The following is a 26,989-nucleotide window of genomic DNA, read 5'->3' as shown; positions in this document are numbered from 1 at the left end:
TCTATATTGGTATATGTTGGCAGGGCGCCAGTGAGATATGTTAGGCGGAGACGACAGTAGGACAATTGACTACTTCAACAAAAAATAATCATGGTGGTTTTCAAGGAGAATAGCGTGAAAGGCGACCTGAGAAGGTGTGTTGCTAGCAATAAGCCTGTTAAACCCCATAACTAATGATTCCTTCCCCTTCCTCCCTTCATACAAACACTAGCTGCCAATTCCAAACATTTAAATCAAATATTGACGTCGAATACGTGCAATGGTTGTTGACAGACGACATCTGTCGGGACCGTAACTTCGTCTGCGTGACCGTATATTTATTGATTGAGACAAAAATAGCCTACGTCCTTCTCTATCCGAAATACTAAGTATATATAAAATGTTTTGATGATTGGTTGATGCCACTAAAGGGCCAAAAGGTAACAAACTCACTCAATAATGATACTAAATTCGAGCGGCTCCTACTGTGTGAAGCAGGATACAAAGTATTCTATGTGCTAAGTATATATTCGTAACCTACCTGTGTGGGGGAGGGATTGCTAGTAATGTGGACTATCAATCCCATTGCTAGTAGTATATGTTCTTTGTCAGGTCGCTCTCCAAGTGGTCCCCCTGGAAACCATCGTGCTGAATTCCAGGTATATTCATCACGATGGGCTAACTCATTCCTGCATTTTCATTCTGACCAATCATCCCTTACTGGTGCCCCGCCAGCGTATACCATTAGCGCAGACGGGTTACCATTCATTTATAAACATAATCATTTATAAACCTACCTGCATACCAAATTTTAGCCAAATACATTCAGTAGTTTTTGTGTGAAAGAGCGTTTGTTACGCGAGCGCGAACCTGACTGAGGATCCCGAATGGTCCCAAAACTAGTCGAGCTTTCTCGATTAAATCACACGTAAGTTAAACCGGTAGTTATTACATCTTTAGAAATATCTCTCAATGTGCACCATACTTAAGTACAACTATGTAAATACTTCGAGTCGGCATAAAGTCTCCTATTATTATGCCTAGATTATGGGTAGGTTTAATTAATATTCGGCTATTTGTTCGACATTCTGAAGATTGTTATCGTCATATACATAAGTGATGAGATGTGAAAATTGTGATGAATGAACCCATAGACAAAGCAAATCAAAGACAGCTCATTGTCGTACATTGGCCAATTAGCCTTGTTTAGCAGTTTTTAGAAACATAACCTAAGAATTGTTCTTGTGGTCCCGGCACAAAATAGGCCACCCTTTACTTGCATGTGGGTGTCGTAAGAGGCGTCTAAGGGAATTTAACAGTGAAGGGTTAGCAAGGATTGGGCAGTAGCGTCTCTCTTAAAATATTTCTAAAAACCTAACTGCGGTTGCCAACCCGCTTGCCAAGCGTGGCAACTACTAGCAAAACTCCCTTTATGGGGAAGGCTTATGATTAGCAATGGACAGTTAACGGCTGAAATGACGATGGATCCATTTCTTTTGAAGAAGGTCTTTTGAAGTCGCTCAGAAACTTTTTTCTTTATACCGTACGTACATATATAGTAAATAAAATACGACCGTGCGTGTGTACAAAATTTCACGACAATCGGTCAAGCCATTAAGTGTCAAGAGTTAACAAACAAACTCGCTTTTACATTTATATTATTAGTCAGACATTAGTAAGGGTTCAGCAAATACTAAGCTACTACGCTTTCTAATATTTATTTATAGAAAAACCAGGGCTACACTAGTGTAAATAGAAATAGTCGAGGATGCTATACGGTAGATGCAATAGACAAACTAAGCCACTAATAGGTATTCATTAATAGTAACAGAATAGATGCAGTGTCTCTACACTGCACATGAAGAGACTAAAATAGGAAAGAACAAAAACGTAAAATGGATGAAAAAAATAAATTCAAAAAAGGAAAAAAAAAAAATTCGCTGAATTCAACAATTCAATGGGTTATAGTTATGGGCTTTATAGTATATATAGTATCCAAAAACAAACATTTATTTTTATTCAGTCCTATCTCTTTATTAAATAAATTTACTAAGCCACTGGGCTCCCTGAAGTATATATTAGTTCAGTAACTTAGAAATATAACTGGAATCTTGTCAATGTACATTTGTACACTTCACTAATTGTATATTAATGCACTGCTGTCATTAATTTACCTTAATGCCACAGTATAATAAATTGCGCAGTAGTAGAGTGCATCATGGGCCAGTACATTAAATATTTACATAGATATTGTTTATTGCATGTTGTAGTACATGGAGCAACCGAGTTATTAAATATGTTGTGGTAAGAACTTCTATCAATATCGGATATTGTTGAATTAATATTATAGTATTATATATATATATATATATATATATATATATATATATATATATATATATATATATATATATATATATATATATATATATATATATATATATAATATCAGTAATCATACTATTTATTTATTATTGTGCGAGAATATAAGTGGACTGTATGTATGACAAATTTTTTATATAGATCCGAGAATGCTAAAACCGACAAGTTGTTTTAGAGTTGTTGCAAAATAAATGTTTCTATTCTAGAAATATTGATTTGCCAGTAAACATAAAATTACAATATAAAATATAAATAACATATACAAAAAGTGTCCTACACTAGGCAAAAGGAACCGGCTCAGCTGATGCTGTGAGTGTCCTAGCGCAATGTGAACAGCTGCTGCACAGCGCTGGTTTTCAGCCAGTCCCTCTCTTAACAAAACATAAGCAAAGTGCAGTTTTAAAAATGCTACTAAACTACCTAGATTCAAACTTAGTTCAAGTGACTTACCCTTTGATTAGCGTAAATTCCTTTTATAACATACTCAGATCACTCGGTTCCCTAAAGCATGCTAAAGATACCTGAGATTATCACGTAAATGTTATAAGAACTAAGGGTTTCGAACTTGAATCCTCCGATAGACGTTTCAATCTTGAGAATGTGTTTTTAACGACACGAGAAATTATAGTTTGCGTAGTTTATTTAATGAAACAAAAATATTAAATTCTAGAATTAAAATCTCACGATTGTGAAATTAAATATTTTACTTATTCAATATTTTTAAGAACGACAACGACAAAACAAAACTGTTCACAGAACAGTTCTGTTTTTAAGAGCAGACACCAACCACCTTTTTTATCTTTCTACCTCCAATGAAAATTATTAATTGCCACATACAAGAATAAAATGTTCTTATGAATTATCGAGAATGTTGCCATGCAATTATTACATCTAAAGTGAACAATTATTATAAAAATTTGAATTAGAAAAAAAAAATAATTGCGATAACAAACAAGAATGAACCGATTTCATTGTCAAGCCTATAGCCACTTCAGCTTGCTTATCCTTCAGGATATGTCGGCTACTTTGGTTGTTTTGCGGATTTCCACGTTTCAGATACAGAACGTAAAGAAACTCCTAGCATTAACGAGCATCCGAGAATGACGAATTCTATTAGAAATAATTACAATTGTTTCCAAAGGAAACCGTGTGGGCGTTGACTTGATACGTGTAGGGTATATTGCTAACAATGGGGTTGTTAAAGTTCATTACTAACAATCTCTTTCCCCTGATTGGGGAAGTTATAGAAATATTATAGTTTATATTATTATTAGTAGTATTTGTTTGATTGTTGATATATGTGATACGGAACAGTTAATTAAATAAATTCGATATGAAATGGAATACCAGAGGGAGACTTTGTACAAAAGTCGTTTGCTTGTGTACCTCTGTCCCATTCGTGTTTCAACATGAGAAGCAGTTGTGTTCGCATGGCTGTATTTCGGTTTAAAGGGTGGGATATGGCGTGAATTTACAGGGTACAGAGGAATAACACCTGAGTCCTCAGGAATGGCAACGCATGGGAAGTATCATGGGTGAAACAGTATACTCTGTTATATCCATGGTACTGCTCATGTTTATAGGCGACGGTTACCACTTTCCATCAGGTGGGCCGTCAGCTTGTTTGCCATTCAAATATAAAATGTATAAAAATATAAAATGAAAAGGAAAACATTTACTTATTAAAATACTAGCTAATGCGCCCGACTTTGTCCGCGTGGTATTTGTTATTCCTGTTTAGTATGTATCGATGTATGTACCTCTGTACCTATTTATTATGTCTGGGAATACTGGACCAAAATTAACAAATGACGTGTCGATCTCACTCTTTGCCTTAGGTCAAAATTACTTTACTTAAGTAGGATGTGTACTAAGCTGTATATATTACTGTAATTTTTTAACTATCCCACGGGAACTCTTTAATTTTCCGTGATTTAAAGTATCTAAAAAGTTGACCGGGAATGTAAAGTACCACCATGCAAAATTTTATTTAAATCAGTCAAACAGTTTCGAAGATTAGTCTGTACAAATAGACAAACTGACAGAGATATAAAAAAAATAAAATAAAAAAATCTGAATGTGTATTTTTTTTATTGCAGTTATTCTTTATTGCACTTGTAGATTACATTGTTAATGCATTTATAAATGTTGTGAGCAAGAGTGGACTTATATCTGACAGAGATCTCTTCCAGTCAACCCAATACAGTTAGAAAGCATGTCGATAGTGGGCAGTTAAAGTGTGGAACTGTTTTTTCTGTGGAACATAATTTTAAATTATTTTGAGAAGCGTTTTTTATAATAACACTGTAATACCTATCATAGTAATAGTTTGTTTGATAACTGTCCCCTGGCCTCTAACTCGACACTCAACATGTTTGACGATTCTTGCATTTGTCGTCGAGTATCAGTCAAAAGAGGAAGCGTTATATTGAAGATAACTTGTTTTTTTTTTAACTGTATAAATTAATGTAACCATGTTAATTCTCTATAATGTGTACCTATTGAAATAAAATAAAATAAAATGGGTGAAAATGGAATGGTAGCCCTGCCCGCGCTATCGGTATACACCGACGAGGCACAAGTGGAAGATGATAGGTGAGAATCCATGTAGGTCAGTTGCCCACCTTGATGAATTCGACAAAAATTAACCATAATGGTTTCCAGGGGGAACCGCGTAGAGGTCGACCTGAGAGGGTATATTGCTAGCAATGGGGTTATTAGACCTCATTACTATTAATCCCTTTCCCCCTGAAGATAATTTGTTAGGTCGTTATTATAACATATTCAAAATGGCTGGATTTATTTCGAAACGACAATGTAGTCTAAAAAACGAATACGTGAACAGCTTAGCTTAATATTGTTAAAAGATACCCTAACCTATTATCATCCCATCATATTGAGTGTTCGTTTAATTTTTGTTTGCATTATTAATGAAAGCATTTCTCCTTTAACATTATTTTAAAGTCAATAAACTACTTGGGTTCAAATTGAATTTTTATTTTTAACTAGCTTTTATTCGCTGTGGACAAATCGCATGACAGGGATATGTTTACTGACTGGGATAGAAAATAGCCTATATCTTTCTTTATCCCGTATGTTATTTGTATATCAAATTTCACAATGATTGGTTAAGCCGTTAAGGCGCTTTAAGGTATGTTAACAAACAATTAAATTAACTTTTTTCACATTTATAATATTACTAAAGATTACCTGTTATTTGTAATGTTTGTTATTTAATTATAAAATATTATTATATATAATATATTTATTTTCACACAGCAGTTCTAAATTCTGTCATATTTTTTAAAATTTTAAAATATCATAGTAACTTGATAGCTGAACACGCCGTGTTAGTTATAGAAGATTTAAAATTTGTGGCGGTTGTCAACCCGTTTGTCGATTGTGGCAACTACTGGCAACTACTGAACATTTAACAGCTGATATAATAAAAAATATATATATATATATAACCACTGCCTGTCACTTGTACCACGCGCCGAGGTGATTGCGGTGCAACTTTTTGCCGTACGGTAATTCAGTTACGGCCGTGAGTTCATTGATTGACGCGTCTTCGGCTAGCGGACACTAAGCACTGTTATGTCGACACTTTGCCGTGTGCCTAATGCGCTATTTGTATCATAAAGTGTCTTGAATTACCCATGCCGTATTAATGATGACCTATTTTGTCCATTAGAAACAATTAACATTTTAACACATGTTGACGTCAAACCCGTTATGTGTAACTTACAATTGATGGATAAATAATAAATCAAGAACTACTGCGACATTGGTAAATTGTACGACGATAAATAAATTGACGACAAAACTAGGGTTTACGATCTTGGATAAAAATATCGAATTTTCGATTCGATTCGAATCGGTGAGTGTTCAATCGAATCGTGAGAAAATTGACGTTTAAAAGATCAATGTCATGAAAATCAAGCGATCTTTTTCAGGAGTATTTTTTTTTTATTGGATGAAAGTGGAATGGTAACCCTGCGCTAACGGGATACGCTGCGCACCAGTGAAGGATGATCGATGAGGATGAAAACAGGCCAGTTAGCCCATCATGATGAATTCATCTGGAATTAATCATGATAGTTTCCAGGGGGAACCGCGAGGAGGTCGACCTGGTTGGGTATATTGCCAGCAATGGGATTCTTAGTCTCCATTACTAACAATCCCTTTCCCCCCTCAGGGGTATATTGACATCTAAAAAAAAAAGGAAAATTATACAGACAAATGAATAATTATAAAATTTTTTGTCTTATAAATATTGATCCAAAATAGAAGATTAGGATACAAGAGATCGTTCTTCAATTTAACTGAATCGATATCGGAAACTCTAATTAAGTACATACTTATCACATAGGGAACTTAATGGTCAAGAGATGGGAAGCAGCGTCGCTCTTAAAAGATTACCAAAAGCTTAATTGCAGTTGCCAATCCGCCTGCCAAATGAGGTTTAGATTACTGGCAAAACCTAAATTCAGGCCTAAATTCAGCAGGGGACAGTTAACGGCTGATACGGTATGATGATAAAAATTTATTTAAAACTATCCCCTGTTTTAAGGTTAAGTTACTCTCTAAAGAAAACCAATAAAATTTTCAACCAACGTGGTTTCAGAGATGTTTTCTCCCACGAACACTCAGGTGGGTAATATAATGTGTGGGCAAAATGTATATATTTTAATTTTTTTTTTATTCAACTTAGAATGGCAAACAAGCTGAGGGCCCATCTGATGGAAAGTGGTAACCGTCGCCTATAGACATGCGCAGTGCCATGGACATTACAGAATATACTGTTTCGACCATAATACCTCTCATGTGTTGCCATTCTTGAGGACTCAGGTGTTATTCCTCTGTTACGTTATCTAAAAATAGATTATCTCCACTCTCTATACAATGAAAAGTCAGAAACTCAACGCAAAGAAATACTCCGTCACGTAAATTTAGGCATATAGAGATTTTATACTGTTTTGTCTTCACAGTTGTTTGTACCCAACAAAACTGGTAGGCCCTATCATGAAATATTTTCCGAAAATTCGGGGACGAACGAAACAGAAATTTGATGTTGAAATTACATAATACATGCTGTTTTAAATTATTAAAAATGTCAAAATATCGTTCCTCTGGACTATTAGGATAGGATTTATGATGAACGAAATGTTAAGCTTCATTTATTTTCGATTTCGATTCGATTTCGGTACGAACGAAAACACGAAATTGAGCCCGAAAATTCGGAATTTCATTTCATAGTAGACCACCTGTTTTCCGACTAGACTCGTTATAAATTTGTCTTGTTCCTAGTTTTACTATTTCTTATCACTATAAAAAATATCCGACATACATACAACCCGATTTACAGCTCGCTCCCGCTACACGAAATAGAAAATAATAAATAAAGAGTTTCTATTATATAAACGTTCACAAAAACCGAACACACAGTAAAATAGGCTGTATACATTTCTCCATATATCCCGGATAACGTATGTAGTTGGAGTCGCGCCGCGCGAAGGACCTTTGACAAAGTAATGTCGCCGCTAAGACAAAGAACTCCCCACTTCCCCCCACCGTCGTGTACCTACTCGTCTCTCCCTTACAGGGAGTCTGCGGGCGAGGGTGACTATAGCTTCAGAGGATTATGTACGGTTTCAAGTAAGGCTCTTAGGGAGATTTATTTTTAGACTAAATATTTGATGAATGCGGTTGGTTTTTATTAACAATAAGCTGTGACTTCCGTAAATTGTTTCACTTCTTTATTATGAACGAAACAATGTTACAAAGAAGATGTTTGAGTTTATTTTTTTTCCGTGCAAAATAAGAAAAAACACTTTTACATCTCTTTTGTTTTGTTATATACAGCTTTGAATACTACTTGGACATTCATAAATATATTATTATAAGTATTTAACTTACGGCGTCGTTACGATGTTGCTGATATATGTAGCTAAAGGGGCGACCTTTTGGTATACCTCTCAGAAATTTCTTATGCTATTGAGTAAAAATTTTACTTATCTATATTTCAAAATTACAAAGAAAATAAATATTACCTTTGCTAAGAATTTTTTTTACTACGAACATGTTTATTACAGATGGAATGCCTCTGGTGTTGCGGGTGCTCATAGGCGTAGTCACTTACCATCAGGTGAGCCGTATGCTCGTTTGCTGTTTGTGTGTTACATAAAAAATGTGTTCTTTTTGCCTTTGACTTGATGATGTCTTGATGTGATTAAAAAAAATAAACAAATTCGGTTTTTGAAGTAAAAGTAAAAATTACATTCCATTAAAAAATGGTCACCCTACTGCCCGCCGAATGCAAGTGCCACCCGCCATTACGGATCTCACGTTTTGATTCGCCACACTCGACGCGCGACGTGACGAGACAGGCTCAAGTGCGTATGCCACTCGTGGTTACCCTACCATTAGGGTGAAACTAAAGTGACATTACTTTGCGTCACCCAAAAAATTTCATTAGAAAATTGTTTTTAGAATTTTCTAATCAAATTTCAAATACGGAAGGGAACGTCTATGTAAAAAATATTTCACATAGACGAGATAAATTGTTTAACAAATCCTGTAATGTTGGTGCAATAAAGTGTTAAACAAATATACACAAACACAGCTTTGATTTTGAGCATATTGCACAATAATTATTGTATATTTTTTTATACAACTTAGAATGGCAAACAAGCTGACGGCCCACCTGATGGAATGTGGTAACAGTCGCCTATAGACATGAGTAGTAGCAGTATAAACGAATAATCCAATAAAAATTTACTACTTCAATTATTAAAGATAAAAAAAATCTGGATTCAATTTATTCCAAATTCAAATTTCTATTCAAGGATGCCAAATTATAAGTAATTTTAAAAAGTCAGAATTATTGGATTTCTGGGGCAATCTTAAATGTACATAATAATACCATATAAAAACTTAAAAAAGAAATGATTTTTATCGTAATCATTAAATACGAACAACTGGTCGTGATCTCATTGTAGAATAAATAAATGGAATAATTCAATATTTGTATTTACAATTGTTGAAGTTTTAAATTTTTTCTATAAATATTCCAGACACAGGCATATTGCTAAGCTATTGGAAGATGTAGTACTTGTCTTTTTGTATCGAAGCAGGTATTGTGGTAGATTATGACGACTAGATGAACTATTGATGCGGCTCTTTTTGTTATAATTTCAAATAGGGTTGTGAAATTTATGTTTTGAACAAATATGGATTTAAACAGTTGTAGCAACTGCAACCACAATAGTATAAAGGGATAAATACATTTTTATTAAATTTATATTCTTTATATTATTTTTTGTGGATGAAAATCTTACAAAGAAATAATACACTAACGATGCGTAATAACCGATCTCAAGTCTGATATAAATCTTGAAGCCGCCATTTAAATTTTCTTTTAATTAATAAACGAAACTTGAGTCGAACGGTCGAAACGAACTCAACTTTAGAGTGACAAAAGTGATTAAGTGAATTATTGACAGAACGATCCAGCATTAAACTTGTAAAAACTTTACGAAGTACTAGCTTTTGCCCGTAAATTCGTATGCGTTGATTTTGAAAGTAGATAAGAACTTCTAAGTAATACATGCACTAGATTTGCAGTTAGATTTTTAGAAATACAACTGTGAAAACCGCATTTAATTTGGTGCAGTACGTTTTGCGTGATTTTAAAACAAACAGAGATAAACAAACAGACAAAGATATAGACCAAAAAAGATCATAAACTATTATTTTGCCTTCTATTGTTCTCATTAAGGTTCCTGATAGAATTTTCTCTTAAATATCTCTTATGTATATATATCTAGTTGCAATTTTGATATATTAACAAGATTATTAGTGTATCTGTCTATGTATTTTTGATATTGCCAACAATTTAGAGACTTAACTGCTTTCAAATGTAGAATCTTTCAATTTCACATAATGTTTCAATCAATCGTATTAAACTAATATAAGATTAATTAATATTAATTAATTAATATTAATTAATTAATATTAATTAATTAATATTAATTAATTAATATTAATTAATTAATATTAATTAATTAAAATAAATTAATTAAAACTAATTAATTAATATAAATTAAATTATTGTAAGACCTTCATAGACGTAAACTCTGTTTATTGTGCAAAATTATCGAAATCGTTATAAAACTGATATGAACATTGTCTAACATATCCATAAAAAAAAAACTAACAAAATTTTTCATCGTGCCTCCCACCAAATTGTTTATAATTACTCCTCTCCATCCAAAGGTTGCCTGGAGGAGATCGCTCTGAGCGATAAGGTCGCCCATTGTATTCTCATTGTGATTATTTCTTGTAATTACTTATATTTATAATAAGTTTACTATTGTAATCTTTTGGAGGAAACAATAAAGAGTATCTATCTATCTATCTAAAATGATAACTTTTCTTGACGTAATTAAAAAATTATTAATGTAACGTTTTTCCTAATTTGCCATCCCAGCGAGTCGTATCGGTCTTCACGCACCCTCAATAGCGCTGTCGCAGCCGACACAAATCGCAACTATTATGGGGGTAAATCATGTTAATTGCAAAGAATAATGGAAATTGCTACAGAATTGGCCTACAGATATTGCCTAATATAACATACAAAGAATATCTATCCACTTAAGGGCTTGTGGGGTTACTCATGAAATAAATTCTAATAAATCGATATTTTTTCATTCCATTAGTTGCTACTTGACTTATGACGATTTTTTAAGAGCATAGTAGAAGGAAAAATAGAGGGCAAAAGAGGAAGAGGAAGACCGAGGAATAACTACATGGGGCAGATAAAAGAAACACTAGGTGTCATGTCGTATAGGGAGGTCAAGGATATGGCCTGGGATAGAGCTGGCTGGAAGAAGATGCATGAATTAGTTGCACCGACAAGAGGAAACTCTTAAATGAAAAAAAAATCGATATTGAAATCGAGACTTTCGCGCTCTCGAATCGCTATACTTGCGACATAACGGTTCCATATTATCCTGATAGATATATATACGTATTAGTGTAACTTGGCGATGCAAACTATTGTAAACTGACTCCAATTATAACCTAATTCCTAACCGTACTTTCATGAGGGCATAATAGCCATTGGTAATAGATTGGATTAATATTGATTTTAGATTTATGGGTAGACCTGCTGTTTTTTTAAGTCGATTGAAATATAAATTATATTTTTCTGCAAGTCGCCAACCCTAACAACGCAGCGTGTCGTGCCGGCCATCATGCACCGCCGGCGGCGCTGTCGCTGCCGAGACAAATCGCAACAACAAACGCGACGTCGCCGCCGCCGGCCGCTGATGTACGCGACAGTCGCAGATTTATACGCGTACACATGACGAATGTTCTTATTGTCAGCATAAATGAATGGTAATGGATGTATTATCTACGTTACTACACCACGCTGAAATTATACAATATCTTGTAGTGGAAAAGGTTTTTTCGTTAGTGGCGATGCTGACGTACTGGCAGTTTTGGTAGCCATATATAATTTTTTTTTGTTTCTTTAATTTATATTTGGAACAAAGATTAAAAAGATTAGCTACAGTTCTTTGTATGATTTGAAAAGTGTGTGTGTTTTTTTTTTGTTTATTTTAAATAAAGAAGAAACAAGATAATAAAATGCAGTCCATGCACGATTAATAATTAATATCTATTAAATATAGAAACTTTTTTTTAATCTACGCTGTACATAAAAAAGTAACCGGTTTGTGAAGTTTTGCAAGCGAAATGCATCGCTTGAGAAAGTTTAGTTGGACCAATTCGGCAATTTTTTTATTGTTACGAACCTAAGTTATAAAAATTAAAAAAAAAATTTGATTTTTTTTTAAGAATAAATAATTATTTGGATTAAATAATATGTATAAAGTATTTTTAGAATAGAATAGAAAATATTTATTGGCGACGAAACAATTTCACAAGAAGTGAGCACATACCGATAATCGCAAAAGAGAGAAAAAAAAATGTTTTTTTTTAAATACCACAGAATAAATTTATAATAAATACCATAGTTTACCGTCGCTAAATTCCACTAATCGTACAATTATAAACTTAATTTATTATACTCGTTAATTGCAACGCATGTGCTTCGCGTCGTACTAGACGACAGCTTAACTATCCGTTGTAAGATATTCATAATATCGTTATAATATTATGTACATACATTTTAATGTTGAATTGATCATCGTGGGAGAATATTTTGTAATAGTACATACTGAGGGCAATTTCCTGGTTTCTTACCTTTATTTTATTTATATAACAAAAAAAATTGTAACAATTAGTTTTTTTTTATGAAACTTAGAATAGCAAATAAGCTGACGGCCCACCTAATGGAAAATGGTAACCGTCGCCTATAGACATGAGACTATGGACATAACTGTTTCGCGAATGATATGCCCATGCGTTGCTATTCCTGAGGACTCAGGTGTTATTTCTCTGTACCCTGTAAATTTACTGCCACCCTTCAAACCGAAACACAGCCATGCAAATACTATTATCATTCTATTAATCAGTATATAAGAAGTATAAGAAGGAATGTAATGTAAAAACATTTTTAAACGATCACTGTTTTTACTAGTACCTGGTATACACAGTTAGTGGAATTATTTTTTTACGTTAGCTCAAACCAGTTAGAGATGCATCGATTTAAGAGTGAACTTGGAAAGGTAATAAATAAAAAAAGGTATTATGACGAAACTAATAAAACGCTTCATGAAAATATAATAGACGAAGAAAAAATACGGCACAACTAACTAGTCAGCAATTATAGTTATGTTATAACGATTATTTCGTCACAGTAACAACGTGATAACTAGTTGTGTAACGTGCACACCTCCATTTGTGATTGTATTTAATAACTGGTTACAATTCGACTGCACTTGGTCAATAACTGTTGAAAATAACGGTACGTTGTTTGTTTATGGCGGTTTTAACTCAACGTGCGCTATTTACGTTTCGGTTAACGTAATTGAATGAAATTACGTTTTGTTGCTCCTTTTGATTTATTATATAAATTGTGTAGAAGGTTATTATTATTTAGTAATATTATTACATAGTCGTATAAGAGTAACGCTCACTAGTGTAAAGAATTTCTAAATTCCCTATACATAAAAAAAAAAAAAACCTTTGAGATGGATTGCCGATCGATGACTAATATTTACCATCTTACTAATATAATAAAATTGAAATTGAGCAATGTTTGTACATGGAAGAAATTTGAGGAAAATTTATGTAAGGGGTTTTTATAGGAGCAGTAGAAGCCAAAACATATTTTTTTAGAAATTAGATTGTTTGTCGCTTTTTATGTATATTTATTTCGGCGTTACGTAAAAACTACTCCACAAAATGCGGTTATCACAGTTGTGTTCTTGAAGATCTAACTGTGTACATTTTGAAACGACATCTAGATGTGATCTAATTTATTTTTCTTCTACTTCTGAAATATAGGGCATATTGCTAGCAATGAGACTGCTAAACTCCATTGCTAGCAATCCCTTTCCTCTCATATTATATTTCATGCCTATAGGCGACGGTTACCACTTTCTAAAAGGTCAGCCTTTACGTTTCTGCTCCAAAAAAAAAAAACAGTTTCAAAAACGGTGGCAAAAAGACTTATAAGTGTAATTTATAGATAGGTATATTTATTATAAAAGGGCGGGGAAATTTAATAACACGTTTAGAATCTTGTTTGAGAAGAAATTAATTAAACTGAAATACGCTTTCACGGACATTTTGACATTAAACACGTTTCGAAATTTTACACCTTTGTATTACATTGAATTCAAAGATTTACTTGTTAACTTACAATTCTATAATTAATTTCAAATCCCCGGAAGAAGATGTGAATAATTTAACAAGGATTTCGTATTTCCAAGCGGATAAATTTGAGAAAACTAAAACACCTTTATATCTGTGAGAATGTATTTGTTACGTTATCTCATACAATTGTACAGATTGAAATGAAGTATCTGTAGATAATATGAAGTTTAAAGTTTATTTAAATATGTAACATTATAAAATATTTTACGCTAACAAATTTAGGAACCATTATTGTCGTCATTACTAGGTAATTTTTTTTATGTAAGTTAGAATGACAAGCTGACGGCCCACCTGATGGAAAATGGTAATCGTCGTCTATAGACAAGAGCAATACCATCGACATAAGAGTATACTCTTTCGGCAAATGTATCCCCAAGCGTTGCCATTCCTGAAGACTCAGGTGTTATTCCTCTGTATCTCTCTCATCTCAGGATATTATCATCAAGAGAAAGAGATTCCTACACGACTTTATAGACAGAGTTCATCTCTTCATTAGAATATTACAATTTTGCTTTCATATCTATTATTTACTTTGTAAGAATAGAAACATTGTTTAAAACATGTTATTATGTAAAATGTGATTAATTAAACAACATTTAGCGAAGGCATGGATATTAAATTAAATGGTTGTAAACGTTTAGCAAATAAGTTTGATGCGTGCGCATGCGCATACATTGTTTACGAGACGGGCTAGTCTCTAATATTGATTAAGTGCTACATATTAACTTTGTAATACTTTATAATTCTATGTATACTTAATAATATGGTAGACACGCAAGATTGATGATGCAAAATGTTCACCACACGGAAAGTTCCGATAAACGTCGGTTACAACTTTTTAACCAATAATTTAACAAGTAAGTAAGCTCAATATATTGTTCATAAACTATAACTTTAATATATATATTCTTTATTGCACTAAAACATACAGTAACAACAATAAGTTAATAACAATGTTAGCAAAGGCTTGGAAAAAGCAAAGAATTGGAAAGATAATAATAAATAAATAATTAAAATTCAATACTTTAGTATTATTAGATTAGTAATCCTACTAATATGTACATTATGTAACTTTAAAAGTGAGTTTGTTTGTTATCCCTTAGCGCTTTAACAGCTAAATCATTAAAATTTGGTATACACGTACTTTATGGGATGGAAAAGGACATAGGCTACTTTTATCTCGGCGAGTGAACACATCCCAGTCACGCGGACGAAGGCTCAGGTAATGTGGCTTGTCTTTTAAAAGGAATAAAGTGTTGTAATTTAAAATACGGGGATGCCCGACTTAATAAATAAAGGAATGAAGTATTAAAATGAACGATAAGAGATTTTTATTAAACATCATTAATCATTACTGAAATGTAAAATTAAGAATCTACCAATGACAGTGAACATATCAGGAGAGAAATTTCTAGAAATAAAAATTGAACAATGACAAAAAATTTCGAGTCTAACATACTAACTCAACGGTTGAACGCACCGTGTTAATATGGGAGGCACAAAATTTTATGTCGTTTTTCGACCCATGGTTCTTTGTAGAAATTTTTTAGTTCAGTTGGTCGAACCCTTCTGACAATTTCGATTTTACCTTGTAGATTGTAAAATTTTCATTATATTACATTGTCAGGTGGACTTTTTTTTAAATTTACTTTATTTACAGATACTTGATTTTTTTAAATAAGTCGAGTACCTGTCTATAACAATAATATATGATCATATATACATTTTTTCCCATATATTTTCATCATTATCATCATCATCATCATATCAGCCGTTATCTGTTCTGAACATAGGCTCTCCCATAGACTGCTATAAGAAACGGTCCTAAGCCACTTGCTTCCACTAACTCCCTATTCACCAAATCTCCCCAATAATGGGCATCATACAATTAAATAAGTATTAAATCAGTCATATAAAATTTTAACAGATTTACCTAAAGCTTGGGAGTCGTGAGATGAGTAAATCGAGTGTTCACCGCGAACATAACGCGCGTACAAATTGAACTGGCAATCTGCGCATCTCCTTCCGCGTGTTGCGGTTCGCGGTGCCTTGGTACACACGGAACCTCACATTTGTTCGTAATTGGATACGTACTTTGCTAAGGATACATAGATGAGCCCACGAATTAGCAATAATGTTAAGGTATCAGATAAAGCACATGTAACTAGAAATAGAAGCATTTACGGTGTACTTACGCTCGATTCTCTTTCTTTTCTTACTTTTTTTTTTATACAATTTAGAATGGCAAACAAGCTGACGGCTAACTTGATGGAAAGTGGTAACCGTTGCCTATAGACATGAGCAGTACCATGGACATAACAGAGTATACTGTTTCGCCCACGATACCCTCCATGCGTTGCCATTCCTGAGGACTCAGGTGTTATTCCTCTGTACATTATATATATATATACATTGTATATTTTTGTATCAGCTATTAATTGTTCATTGCTGAACATAGCCTTCCCCATAAGGGGGGTTTCCAATAGTTGCCACACTTGGCAAGCAGGTTGGTAACTGCAGTTTGATTTTTAGTGGTGTTTTAAGAAAGACGCTGATGGTCATCTCTCCACTGTAAGCTCCCTTTTATATACTTGTTACTCGAAGTTGAAAGCATAGTTGGATGGGTTTACCAAAGTCAAAAATTGGTCACACTTGTTGAAAATCACTCAATTACCTTACTTTACAAGTAGAGCAGGGTTATTCCTTGTAAAAATGGGAGCCATATCCCACCCTTCAAACCGAAACACAGCCATGTATACACAACTACTTCACGGTTGAAACACGAATGGGACAGAGGTACCTAAGCAATCGACTTTTGTTCAAAGTATCCCTGTGGTAAATCCACCAGTGAATCCAAATTAGTGAATCCACCATGACTAGTTTACTATTAACTTTATTGTTTTGTGCTTGATTCATGCTATACGCAAACAACTGATGGATAATTTAATTAAAGATTTTGTCCTAAAAAAAAAGCTGACTTCAATTGTGACAAAACGATTTATTTGATTTAAAAACTAAACTACTGAACTGATTGTGATAAAATTTCTATATTATCAATCTCTTTCAGATAAAAATCCAAATCGGTTTAGAACTAACGGAATTATGAAGTAACAAACATAAAAAAAAATATTGCGAAATTTTTACTAATTTGAAATCAATTGTAAAATTTTCTAATAACATATTATTTAATTTCGAAAAATGTATTCGAAATGAGAACCCCCTTTTTTGATCCATGAAAATAGAAATCTCCCCCCCTCGGCCATTAATTTCCCTTAGTCCATTAACGATATCTACGGAAAAAAAGGGGTGGTTCATTTCTCATCAAGTAGTTTATTCTATGCTGTACCACAAGGTATTCAGCATTTATATAGCGCTTATACAGTATAATTTACATTTATATATCAAACTATTCTATCAAAACCAATCGGTTTATTTTTGTATGAAACAGCCATTTATACACAACTACTTAATATATAAGTCACAATGTCGTTGAATATACCTAAATTGTATGTGATAGCAATCGAGTGATAGCTCAATTACTAGCAAATGGCCGCGTGATAGCAATCGACTTTTGTTCAAAGATTATAACTTGTCTATTATAATGCTGATCTAGAATCCAATCTAATATTCTAGAAAAAAAACAAACTGAATCCAAATTATGATCCACCATGACTAGTTTAACTAATAATAAATAAATAAAAAAAAGAAAATAAATAATTTTTCATTGTTTTGTGCTTGATTCATGCTATACGCAAACAACTGATGGATAATTTAATTAAAGATTTTGTCCTAAAAAAAAAGCTGACTTCAATTGTGACAAAACGATTTATTAGATTTAAAAACTAAACTACTGAACTGATTGTGATAAAATTTCTATATTATCAATCTCTTTCAGATAAAAATCCAAATCGGTTTAGAACTAACGGAATTATGAAGTAACAAACATAAAAAAAATATTGCGAAATTTTTACTAATTTGAAATCAATTGTAAAATTTTCTAATAACATATTATTTCCTTTCGAAAAATGTATTCGAAATGAGAACCCCCTTTTTTGAAGTCGGTTGAAAATAGAAATCTCCCTATCCCTCGGCCATTAATTTCCCTTAGTCGCCTCTAACGATATCTACGGAAAAAAAGGGGTGGTTCATTTCTTCCTCAAGTAGTTTATTCTATGCTGGGACCACAAGGTATTCAGCAACAAGCTTATATAGCAGTACTTATACAGTATAATTTACATTTATATATCAAACTATTCTATGCCAAAACCAATCGGTTTATTTTTGTATGAAAATAATTTTGCAAAACAATTTCAGGTGAGAAGAATTGGCAAGAAGCTCGACTAATAATTTATAAGTCTTACAATGTCGTGTCAAGCAATATACCTAAATTGTATGTGATAGCAATCGAAGTGATAGCTCAATTACTAGCAAATGGCCGCGTGATAGCGGCAGCCGGTCACGTTTCGCAGCTTCCTAGGAGCTTACTTCTTAGTAGGTATGATTATAACTTGTCTATTATAATGCTGATCTAGAAATCTGAATCTAATATTCTAGAAAAAAAACAAACTTTGTTATGCTTTTATGCCTATTACATGTTAACTTACCTGTTATCTTTTAACTGTAATTTTTGTAATAATAAATAAATAAAAAAAAGAAAATAAATAATTTTTCATAATGTTTTCGTAATTGTCCGTGTTTTTTTTTTTATACGACTTAAAATGGCAAACAAGCTGACGGCCCACCTGATGGAAAGTGATAACCGTCGCCTATAGACGTGAGCAGTACCATGGCCATAACAGAGTATACCGATTCGCCCATGATAACCCCCATGCGTTGCCATTCCTGAGGACTCAGGTGTTATTCCTCTGTACCCTGTAAATTCACGCCATATCCCACCCTTTAAACCGAAACACAGCCATGCAAACACAACTGCTTCATGGTTGAAACCGAATGGGACAGAGGTACCCAAGCAAACGACTTTTGTATAAAGTCTCCCTCTGGTAAATGTTTTATGTGTTTATCCCATAATAATTTTCAACAACTGAAACTGAAACTACAATTTCTCTTTGCGGAGTGTAATATACTTATTTCAGTTAACATTTTAAATTAAATAAAACGTTAAAAAAAATGTTACATTCGTCTAATTGTAGTAGTTAATAATATGACAGAAAATCGAAGGCACGATTTTCATTACGTTTACATAAGAAGCGTCTTTATAAGAGAAATATACATAGCTTTTAAAATCACCTATAGATTGTGCAATACCGGTACTTATCTTGGGATTTTTGCGGGATTAGTCCCTAACGTTAAATCCACTGGGATCATGCGGGATAAAAGAAGTCGGGCATCGATAAATTTCATAAGTTACGTACCGCGTTTTACTACATTTTTCATAGTCTGTAACTTGGAAAAATTGTTTATAAAGATTTTTATATTGTTTGTTTAGTTTTGAAAGGTGTTTATTTAATTAATTTCTAAGCTGTGACAGTTCAAACAGAAAACCCTTAACTGCGATCCGGTGATCTTTAAGATCTCAGCCTTAATGTTTTGATTTTTCAAATTTATATTTGGATCATTAAATAATATATTTAACTCTGGTACTACCTACAGTGTTCTATCTATTCTCCTTCAACCAAAGGTTATAAGAGATTTCCTTTGCGCTAAAATCGCCTTTTGCACCTTTATCTATATATTTTAATACAGATTAAAATACTTGACTTCATTTTTCAAATTATACATAAACAATTTTATACAAAATGTTTATTTTTTAAAATTAATAAATTAAAAATGTTAATATTAATAAATTAAAGAAGAAATTGTTAAATCTAAGCCTTAAAAATAAAATAAAAATCATATGATGTCATGTCGCCCGTACATGACTGAATAACAAATTATTACCGTTATTTTTTTGGGATCATATATAGATATAGTAAAATCTAAATTGTTAAAAAATCTACCCATGCTATATAATATGAACAGAAGTTTCGTGAAAAAAAATCGTGTAATATGGGTTGAAAAATAATATTTGGATTTAGATTGGAAGTCTCCCATACTAATTTAGCACTTGAATGGCATCATCATCTTCCTACCCTTATCCGAATTATTATTTGGGGCCGGCATAATATCCATATTACAAAAAAAGAAATATGGAGTTGATATAGGAGGTTCTAAATAATTTGTCTTTTGTTCGATATATAATTTTTTTTTGGTGACAATATTCAGTTTTTTAGAACATTCCCTTCAATATATTTCACTCTACAGATATAATAAAGACATTAGTCTATGAAAAAACCGAGCGACACTTGATCCATATTATATAGGTTTTCCGCTTGGCATAACTAAGGGCACAATATTGTTCTTGCATTACCATATTATTGGAGCCCCTTCAGCTGCCTGCGACCTTTGGGGTTATTTACCTTTGAAATATATTTCAACCTATGTATACATTTACTTGTTTATCGTAGCTAATGTAAATTGCTTTATGTTGACGTGTTTATAATAGTAATATTAAATGATTTATCATTAAATATCGTCATAGTCGTAGAATACTGACGGATCTGACAAAGATTACATATAAAGATCCGTCAGTATTCTACGACTATGACGATATGTACCAAATATCCAATACATCAAAAGCCTCGGCATAGAATAGGCCACCACTTCCTTTCCCGTGGGTGTCGTAAGCGACTAAGGGAAGCTATAGTCGAGGAATGGGCAGCAGAGTTCCTCTTAAAACAGGGTACAATAGGACTGATATACCTGAAGAAGGTAAAAGCCCTTAAAATATTTATAAAAAAATCATCAAAGGCCTAAATGCGGTTGCTAATCCGTCTGCTAAGCGTGGCAACTACTGGAAAAATGCCCCAATTATGGGGGAGGTCATGTTAAACAGTGGATAATAAATGGCTAATATGGTATGTACCTCTGAAGAGAACTGTTGAGTAAGAGATAGAAATAAACCAGCCTGCTACAGCTCACCAGGCATGTGCTGTATTACTCTACATTTATAACGTTGCCTATGTGGTTTGGTATACTATTTTGTTTGGATATTTACTTCTCGTATACTATTCTTTGTTATTAACCGACTTCAAAAAATAGGTGGTTCTCAATTCAACTGTATATTTTTTTTCAATGTTTGTTACCACATAATTCCGTCAGTTATGAATAGATTTGGAAAATATTTTTTTTTTACCTAAAGCCACATACTTATGGATTGCTCCCATAGAAATTTCATCAAAATTAGTTCAGTAGTTTAGTTTTTAAATCAAAATAAATGAATGCGCCACAATTAAAGTTGTTTGTTTTTTTTGTGGAACACAATCTTAAATTATAGTCATGAATATAATATTTTCATTCTGAATTGGTTTCAGTAATAATTAATTTCTTTTACAAATGCTAGAATTTACTCCCTTCTTGGACTCATTAATGTACTCACAATTCTACATTCTAAATTCAAATATTTTTAACGTAATATCTTATCCAAGTGAGTTAAAATGAATGACAATTTAGTCAGTTAATTTAACGTTTCGCTGATTAAATTTTAAAAAAGATTACTTCTATTTGACAAAACATTTGTAGTTTGAAAATTTTCTATCTACGTAATCTAAGCGTTTAAAATAAGAATAAATAGTGAGGTAACTAGATAATATTTCTTTTCACGATGGTTGGTAGCACTGTTTTTATTTTAGAGAACAAGTTACATGTTTAAACTGTATTTTAAATTATTAAATTCTCATGAGATACAAAACGATTAAGATGGTAAGATTAACCACAAACATCAGATATGGCCAATAGCGTCCACTTCATGGCATAAAGTCTCTCATAAACTAAACTGGTTGCTGGTAAAAGGCAAAAAGTAAAACATTAGTGTCGTAAACAGTCGCGTGCCATCCGTTGCGTAAATTAAAATATTTTATACTACAGCTTACTGGTAGAGGAAGACATAGGGCCGTAGCTAGACTCAAGTTTATGGTAGGGCAAAAGAACTTTTTAGTAGGGCAGAAGCCATAATTAAGTGACTTCGAAAAAGCGACGTAATACTCTTGTGCCACCTACCCAATTCTTTATGTTCTCCTTTAGCCAAAGGTTGCCTGTAAGAGATTGCCCTAGCGATAAGACTGCCTTTTGTACCTTTATATATATATTGTGATCTGTACTCCATGCTACTGTATTTTAGTTGAATTGTTTATATGTCATTGTTTTTTTTTAATGTTTTTGGTGCAATAAAGAGTTAAATAAATAATAGTATGGATGTATTAGTCTTTACCGACCGGACAGCATTATAAGGCATTACCAGTTGTATCTATTATTATTTAAAACATAAGGTGTAAATTTTCTGCCGCTTGATAAGTCAAAGAAATATTTCGAATAGCTGTTCGTATTGAAAAAGACATGCCACACCTTGTAAGGAGCCGTAAGGTCTGCCGTTCGCGATACAAATCTGTACAGCTGTGTTAAAGCTTGCCAAAGAGCATGATCTTTAATGATTTTATGGTATAAATCTTAAATTAGATCTATTTACTTGTTACCATTTCATGGCTAAATTCTTTAGTATCATTTATTTATTGAATTATTAAAGAATTGGCCATATATATGCCTAGTTTGATTTAAATAAATAAACTTTTTTATACAACTTTAATGGCAAACTAGCAGACGGACCATGTGACATGAAGTGTAACTAAATAACAAAAAAATATTATTTTTTTAATATATTTATTCTTATTTTTTTCTTAAGACTAATATGTTTATTTTATAATATCATCATAATAATAATAATGTTTATTTATTTATCTCACAACTTTTTGAGTACAGTGGAACACTTAAAATCATTTACTTGAAAATATTCCTTATTTGCATACTATTATACTCTGTTATGTCCGTGGCACTGCTCATGTCTATAGGCGACGGTTACCACTTTACATCAGGTGGGCCGTCAGCTTGTTTGCCATTCTAAGTTGTATAAAAAAAAATTCCAACCACATAACGTAATTAAACCTAGTTTTAATTTCATTTATATATTTATTAAATAATTGCTAGAAATTTCACTGTCTTATTTAAAAAAAAAACCAGTCAGATATGAGTTGAACACATACGCTACATATATAGATAAGACATAGAATTACCTTTACTACTCTTTTTATACAAAACGGACATCTAACATTTCCATTATTTTTCCCCCATTATTTTGGGACACAACCTTAGATAAAAATTTAACCTCGTAACTAGGTTTATTTTTGTTGTTTTTTTTTAATTATTATCCAAAAATGATGCATTTTGGTAACGAATCCTAAAAAGTTATAAAGGTGATTTCAAATACCTAGAATACGGAATATTATGTCTACAATGACTACCATAAGAATTTTGCTAAATTAATATAGGGTCAGCACGGGAATAAATCATACAACAATAAAAATTAGAAAAAATATACAATTTTGAATTTACAGAGTACAAACGAATAACACTTGTGTTCTCAGGAATTGCAATGCAAGGAGGGGATCGTGGGCGAAACAGTATACTCTGTTATGTCCACGGTACTACTAATGTCTATAGGCGACAGTTACCATTTTTCATCAGGTGGGCCGTCAGCTTGTTTGCCATTCTAAGTTGCATAAAAAAAGTCACATAAAAAGTCTTAAATGCGTAAACAATTTATAAAAGTCGACTTAGTTATTGTAATGAAGCCACCTAAATGTAAATGTAGCTTGTAAAAGCAGATTATAACTTAGTTTACAGAATCTGAATGAGAAAAAAATTACGCGTCTATAAAAAAAATGTAATAAATCTGTGAAATTGTTCGGAAGGCCGTTATATTAAGGCAGTAAAGGAAAACTTTATGAAACTGTTGAATAATGCCGTTCTTCGGGGATAATCTTTATTTATTCAAAGTTTATAATATAATGAATATTGTTTTAATGGATTTTAGATACATTATCCAAATTTTATCTATTACATTATATGTATATTTATTATTATATCAGTACATAAGCCTTCCCCATCACGTTGCACCGTTTATATATATATATATATATATATATATATATATATATATATATATATATATATATATATATAAATAATTATATTTTTTCTGTTATACAATTATATTTTCTGTTATTCTGTCTACAGTTGATTGGTAGAGAACGCCGTATGGTGTTAAGCCCGTCATTTATACTATCTAGGTGTATTAACGTTAAATCAATAAGTAAATCAATATAAATGTATATTTACACATATAATTTTATTATAAAAATATAATACTTTTGTGCACTTCAGTAGTACAAACATTAAATAATAGAGTAATAAAGATGAAATTTGATGCAATGATAACTTATTACCTCAGTCAACATAATAGCCTAGTATTTACTCAAGTAATATGTCTTATAGCAATAGTTGTACACTCGCAAAATCAGAAAAAACAAACACGAGAATAAACACATTAGATTAAAAAAAAAATCATTAAAATCAATCTGCAGATGCCGCATAACATACAAACGTATATAAAATACATTGAGTGACAGTCACATTGAGAATCGCATTCCTCTTTTGATAAATAACATTTCGTGCCTGTTGATATGTGTTTTCGTTGCCCTGTGTCTAAGAATGGATCCCTAGAGTAACTATAAACTTTACTTAGTTCTTACTAATCTAATAACTAAATAATTTTGTTGCCACTTCTTCACTCTACTCACCAGAGACGTTGTGAGATGAATGGAATTGGACAAGAAGCTTTTCGACCGACTTTCGTATTTCGTTTGATGATAGTCGAATTTTGTAAGAGATATTTTTGTTGATAAAATTAGAATGGTAGCCGCAACAACGCTATCGGTGTACAATGGTAGGACATCAGGGAGTGATAAAAACAGGTCACTTGGCCCATCACAATGGACAATCACGAACTCATGAATTAAGTACTATGTTTTCCAGTGGGGACTGCATAAAGGTCGATCTTGCCAGCAATAGGGTTGTTAGATCCTATTTTTTACACCACGAAGGGCGCAAATAACCATGTAGCCAGTCTGATGGTAAATGTTTACTGTAGCATATGGACGCCTGCAACACTAGGGATGTCACATGCGCGTTTTTGATGCTGAAGAAACTTTAATATACTCTTTTTGAAAAAGCCTATACTGTAATCTTTAGAAAAATCTCGGCAGAGAGCTCATTCCACAGCTAGAGTGTTCGTGGAGATAATTCCTTTGAAACCGCAATGTACGCGAGCATTTAGATTCAAGCGTGTGAGGACGAATTTCTTGTCGATGGCGAGCAGTGTGATGATAAAAGGTGACTGTGGGCATCATTTCAAATAATTCCTCAGAACACAATCCGTTATACAAACGGTAGAACACTAATAGGAAAGCAAAGTCTTGCCTTAGGACCTTAAAGGCTCAATACCGCCTGTGAGCTTGGGATAATCAAATATTCTCTCAGCTCGTCTTTGAACAGGATCAAGAACGCCAAGCTGGTATTCAGAAGCTCCAACCCACAAGGGAGAGAAAAACAGTGTAAAAAAATTAACAATTCATTTACAGACCTTAACACGCCTCACTCCAGTCCCTTGCTCCACAACAACACGACTCTGTAAAGAGAAATAAGGTTTATTAATTTTTTATTCAAACATGTATCCACAGAAAGAAATGTCGAACATAGTAATATTAATAAGTTCCTGTTATTTAGTCAGATCAGTATGAAACCTCGTCTTTTATAAGTCGAAAATTCATTTTCACCTCCTAAACATGAGCTGCATTGCCTGTTGAGCCCCTCGGGATCGATAAGGTTTCAACAACACCACTGTTTATTGCCACATAACCAACCGTTTGTGTGAAAGACTCCGTTCAACTTTATGAATTTTGTTTATGGGGAGATTTCTATGACGGTGCATATAATTTTTATACGGTATTAAATTTAATCCAATATTTCCAACCTACATACTATAAGTTTATAAGTATTCTATCATCATCATGCTGGTCATTAACTGTCCACTATTGAACATAGGCCTCTTCCTATTATAAGGCTTAGTCAGTAGGTGCCACGGTTGGCAGGCGTATTGGCAACCTCAGTTAAGCTTTCGTGATGTTTTAAGAGGGATGTTGCTGCTCATCCCTTGATTACTAAGTACCATTAGGCGCCTCTTACGACACCCACGAGAAAGTAAGTGGGGGAGGGGGGGCATTCTAAGCCTAAAGCACACGGTATGATAAGTACTCTATAGTTTTATGAAATTTAAAGATAAGAATTAAAAGATAAAGCACCAATTGATAATAAACAAAGGTACTTTTACATTTCTAATACTAAAACAAAGATCTGTATCATGTTAACCAAATTCTCTCGAGTATCCCATCAAGTTTCTATGGGGATGATAAAACTTTTCTCTTTCGATAAATCTCTCTAGTTCGTACAAACAATTTACATTTACAAAATTTCATTAAAATCTGTTGAGCCGGTTTCGGGGATTAATATGAACAAACAGTTAAATTTTGTATACAATAATTAAATTTTAATGGAAATTTGTCCATATTTATGGGAAACATTTTAAAAAATGTTAGTAGTATTACTTTATATTAGTAATAGCAGCAAAAACAATATTTTTTAGATTATGTATATCTGGCTCTTTGTGGCAATATCACTAAAAACTACTACACCAAATTGGATGTCATTTTTCACAATTACATTCCTGAAGATCTAACTTAAAATCTGACCTATATTTTATCTTTATATATTATCTATAAGTGATCTGTTTTATTGATTCAAAATCCACGCAAATCAAGTTGCTAGAAGAGCT

The 26,989-nt window shown here is 32.7% G+C and overlaps 1 protein-coding gene across 1 annotated transcript in view; it reads right to left on the bottom strand.

Moving 5' to 3' along the window:
* Positions 1 to 26,989, bottom strand: part of LOC113523461 (SH3 and multiple ankyrin repeat domains protein 3) — a 297,001-nt gene that overhangs the window by 217,650 nt on the left and 52,362 nt on the right. The window contains exon 2 of the mRNA XM_052895642.1: positions 25,742 to 25,786. The gene's annotated coding sequence lies outside the window, so the exon portion shown is untranslated. The remainder of the gene's footprint in view (positions 1 to 25,741; positions 25,787 to 26,989) is intronic.

Source organism: Galleria mellonella, unplaced genomic scaffold (assembly GCF_026898425.1).
Source record: "Galleria mellonella isolate WM207_F2 unplaced genomic scaffold, CSIRO_AGI_GalMel_v1 utg300, whole genome shotgun sequence".
NCBI lineage: Eukaryota > Metazoa > Arthropoda > Insecta > Lepidoptera > Pyralidae > Galleria > Galleria mellonella.
This window is presented reverse-complemented; position numbering and strand designations above follow the sequence as displayed.